The 5034-nt window shown below is 41.6% G+C and overlaps 1 protein-coding gene across 2 annotated transcripts in view; it reads right to left on the reverse strand.

Moving 5' to 3' along the window:
• Positions 1 to 5034, reverse strand: part of shq1 (SHQ1, H/ACA ribonucleoprotein assembly factor) — a 44580-nt gene that overhangs the window by 11472 nt on the left and 28074 nt on the right. The gene's annotated exons all lie outside the window — the stretch shown is intronic.

The following is a 5034-nucleotide window of genomic DNA, read 5'->3' on the forward strand; positions in this document are numbered from 1 at the left end:
AGCTGCTGGCAGACACAGCATGCATCAAAAACCATGCAGTCATTGCTCCAAACATAAAAGCTAAGGTGCAGGATCAAAAGAAAATCCCAGCAAGCTGCAGGGTAATTTGATCCATACAGTTTAAGAAGAGTTCCTAGTTAAGAAGCGGTTCATCTAAGACTGAATAGCCAAAAAAGACAACTTTATTTTTGGCATTCAGTCTGTTAGTTGATAGATGGTTCAGCTCTGACTTTCTGTCAAAACCAGCACTGAATGTTTCTTTTGTAGTCTGACAATTCAGCTATTGTGCAGCATCATCATAGTTACAATTTTTTACAGACATCAATAACTCAATCTAGCAAGGGAACAAATAAATGCAGTGTTATTCCACATGTGCATGGCATCAAGTCCAATACAGGTCAATTAAATACACAGCTTGAAGCATTCAAATGTCTTCACTAAAAAGCTTGTCTGGTCTTAAATGAGGAGCATCACTTTGTTAAAGTCATTCTTTTAGAGCAGTTTCTCTCATGTATTTGTCTCTGTCAGAACCGTTCTAACCTAAACATCTGCTACAGCCCTAAGGTGACATCACACTGAACGTTTTTGCGCTCTCAACGTGACAATTCTGTAGCATGGATTGACCACCACAGCTGTCTCACAGCTTCAGGCTTTTAACTACCTGAGTATGTTTAATTTGGTCACTTTCCTAGTGTGGACACACACTACAGGGGCTTAAAATGAGTGTGTAACATGGAATATGGACACAGCTACTGTGCTGTGACGAGGGCTGCTGTCTGAGACTACAGCTGCTCTAATGGCTGTAACACCAATAATGACTGTCCAGAAAACAAAACCGACTGAGAGAGAACTTTGGGAGGGAGGGGATGTGTGCTCTTTGAGGGACTTGAATGAACTGATGCCAATACATATGATTAATTAATTATACATTTGATTAACTAAACTATTAGTTAAATAAACGTTATCACTTGTTTACACCCACCAGACGTGCACACTACTACATAACCTGCAGGTTTTGCTGAATGGCCTTTGAAGTGATCAAATTTAAAAATCCCTAATCACAAAAATCATGTTTCCATCATCTGCTTTCTAGGGTTTGAATTTTAGGGTAGACAGTCACAGTTTACAACACTATGTGAACAACAAGAGCTAAGCAAAGAGATTTGTCTTGACAAACATGTCATGAAGATGGACAAGAATGTTAAAATATTGAAGTAAACTTAATTAAAATCTTTATTTTGTTCCATTTCAACTGTCTTGTGGATTTTGTGTGTATAGAATTCCTTGTGGGACATTTCAGCATGTGATGCAATTAGCAAATGTTCACATTTCATGCTGAACCATGGTTTAAATAAATTACCTCCCAGCCAAATTATGTAAACTACTGAACATGTTTATCTACCAAATGGTGGGAGATTTTATTATAACGCATATGACACTGGTTTATTGTTGACACCTGCACTTTGATCATGTTTTGAAATTATTTCAGGCAGCATGCTGCACCTTTCAGCTCAGCAGAACTACACGAAACCTCCCCATTTATTATTCTGACAAATGACTTGTCCCAGAAGTACACAGTAAGCCAAACTGCCACAGCATTTCACCCTCCAATCAGGCATATAAATAGCCTCATGATGTGGCCAACAATCCAGTGAAGGCAGAGAAAATGGTCCTCTCCACCTCCGCAGAGCTGGTTGGCATTGTCCGAAGACATTCCAGTCCAGTCAAAATAAACAGCGCACTCGCAGTGAGGAAAACCTTAAACAAACATTTGGTTCTCATTTAAGCATGGGATCATATGAAGGGAACTCTGCCCTCAACTTCAGCACTGGGATCATACGAGGCAAAAACACACTCGCTTCCAAGATCTGACTTCTTTTGCTTAGGGAAGATTCATGAGTTGTGTGTAGAAAATTAGGGGAAAGGTTGTTCCCTGCTATAGACTGTGTGCTTCTTGGAGAAATGCCTATGGCAAGAAAGCAAGGAGTGTTAACTGGATAAGAGCAGGCTATCCCATTGAGTAGGGAAGAATTTGTACTCCAAAGTACAACAGTTAATATCTTCTGAATGAGCACGCTTGCATACACACAGCTGCAGGTGGTGCAGTGGACCAAAAACAAAAGCCCCGTTTCCATTGCCTGTTGCTGGCTCAACTCGACTATTCTACTCGACTCGCTTTTGGTGGCAGCTACTATTATGAATGAATGAAGAACGAGTGACTTTGGTCATCACATGTAAACACTCACGTTCATGTGTGGCTGCGTAGTAGTGACAAATTTCTTTGACCAATCGCTAGCCTGCAGCAGTTACACATCACCGTTTGGTATCACCTCAGCTCGCTTGGGACCCTTATGAAGGTGATACTAAAAATAGTACCAGGTACTATCCCCAACATCTGCTTGATGGAAAAACAAATAACGCAAGTAGAGTCGAGTCAAGTTGAGCCGGTACCAGGCGCTAGAAAGGGGGCTAAAGGCTGCTGTGTCCTATGGGTGCAATTGTAGAAATTTCAAAAACTGCAAAGTCACAAATGGTACATTTTATGAAAACACTGGGGACATTCCATGCAGCACATTTGTATATGTACATCGTCTTGGTGTTTTAAGAATTCATAATATACAGTAATCAAAAATGGTACTGATAACATGGAAATGTGTGATCACATTAATATTAACTATTGAAATCCTGGCTAGTAGGGAAATGGGTATGCTGCAGCACATATCACACTGAAGAGTGTTCAGTGTGAAAAAAAATCTCACTTTTTTCTAAAGAGGAACATGTCTGTTTGAAGATAGTGTTGGAATGTTGTGTGTGGCTTATAACACAATGATTCTGAAATGCTTTCAGTACTAACAGGGTAGATTTTTTTTTCCACCTGATTCAATGACCTGAATAGGAGCCAAACGTTTTGGAAAATCTCAATAGTACCAGGGAGGGGCTGTAGCACCTCAGACGAAAATAAAATGACATCATCTGCAAAAAGAGAAATGTGATATAAATATTCTCTCTTCTCATTCACTCTCTTTCGGGTTCTGAAAGCAAGAACAGAGGAGGCTTTTGGAAAGCAGGAAAAGCTGTAGGAAGAGCTCTGCATTTGTTTGATTTTGCTACTGACTATGTGCAAAAAAGCCCGGAGAGCAGGAGTGTAACAATATTTTTGATTTTGTGATGGAAAAATGTCTCAATACCATCGTGGTATCGCATGTACCAGGTTATTACTTATGGCTATTTTGCTAGTGTAACTGCATATAGGTCACAGAATATGAAACTAACATAGTAGATGCTCCATCATCAACTTTTAGAGTTGTTGTATGGCAGCATTTCAGTGTTGCCATTTCAAGAAACAACATAGGCAGAGAGAAAAGGAACAAACACAAAACAAATTACAAAAACTGTCAGACAAAAGCAATATTAGCCCTGTTTAAGACTGAAACTGTGTTTTTTTCTTCATTTTTTAATTTTGTGATAAATATCATATTGCAGACTTTTTATCTTGACAATATTGTACGGTGTGTTTTTGTTATTATTACATCCCAGAGTCAAAACTGTGCTCTGACATTACAGTCTAGTTCAATTGTCTACACCTATAAATCTCATTCAAATGAAAGCACATATTAGCACCTTGAAACTAAAATGTTCACACCATGCTCTGTTTGTTAAAATTCATTACTCTTCCTTGAGCATAACCAGCATGAATTTTGCCTCAATGAATAATGGCGGCTTGGCAAAGTGGATGGATCTGCAAGATAGAACCACATCTGACATTTCTTATCTTGTCTCGTCAGTCTGATCCCAACAGCAGCATGACTCTGAGGTCCTCCCTGCCACCCTACTGCTTTCTACTCCCCTGTACCTGCTTAGTGGCTCGGTATGCTGTAGGACACAGGAGGAGGAGCTCCTTGAGAGTACTCAATATGCTTCCAGGGGGTTATTCAAATATTTACCGTGGGATAACATTTCCTCTGAGGCCTTAACCTGTGCACTGCCATTAATGAGTTTGTTTTGCTGATTCTTAAGAATGTTTGATTTCACAGCCACTTAAATGAAGCACCTCAAAAAATGGAGCATATGCTTCCATTTTCCTTATCCTGACAAATTCATTAGTGTGTAAAGTAATACTGGGCAGAGAACACATCCTCACACACATGCCAGGCCAAGTTATTGTAGTGCTACAGTTTATATATATATATATAAAAAAGAGCCCTATTACTCATACTTCCCTAATGCTTGCAAATAATTTAAGTGAGGAGAGAGAACATTATGAAAATTGACAGTGAAATAATTTTTTCCCACCAACACAGAACCTCTCATTATCAGTTGGCTGTTTTTGGACAAAGAAGAACCTGAGGAGGATACTGTGTGAGCTATCAGAAGACACTGGAATCTTCTCCAGTCTTGGGCTGAATATGAAAACTTTAGTTATGTCCGCCATGAGTACCTTAAGTCTCTGGATGTTGTTGGTCTGTCTTGGTTGACACGCCTCTGCAATGTCGCATGGCGGTCAGGGACAGTGCCTCTGGACTGGCAGACCGGGGTGGTGGTCCCTCTTTTTAAGAAGGGGGACCGGAGGGTGTGTTCCAACTATAGGGGGATCACACTCCTCAGCCTCCCTGGGAAAGTCTATGCCAGGGTACTGGAGAGAAGAATTCGACCGATAGTCGAACCTCGGATTCAGGAGGAACAATGCGGTTTTCGTCCTGGCCGTGGAACACTGGACCAGCTCTATACCCTCTTCAGGGTGGCGGAGGGTTCATGGGAGTTTGCCCAACCAGTCCACATGTGCTTCGTGGATCTGGAGAAGGCATTCGACCGTGTCCCTCGCAGCGCCCTGTGGGGGGTGCGCCGGGAGTACGGGGTCCGGGGCCCTTTGCTAAGGGCCACCCGGTCCCTGTACGAGCGGAGCAGGAGCTTGGTTTGCATCGCCGGTAGTAAGTCAGACTTGTTTCCAGTGCATGTTGGACTCCGGCAGGGCTGCCCTTGGTCACCGGTTCTGTTCATTATTTTTATGGACAGAATTTCTAGGCGCAGCCAGGG

Source organism: Monopterus albus, unplaced genomic scaffold, assembly GCF_001952655.1.
Source record: "Monopterus albus unplaced genomic scaffold, M_albus_1.0 scaffold18.1, whole genome shotgun sequence".
NCBI lineage: Eukaryota > Metazoa > Chordata > Actinopteri > Synbranchiformes > Synbranchidae > Monopterus > Monopterus albus.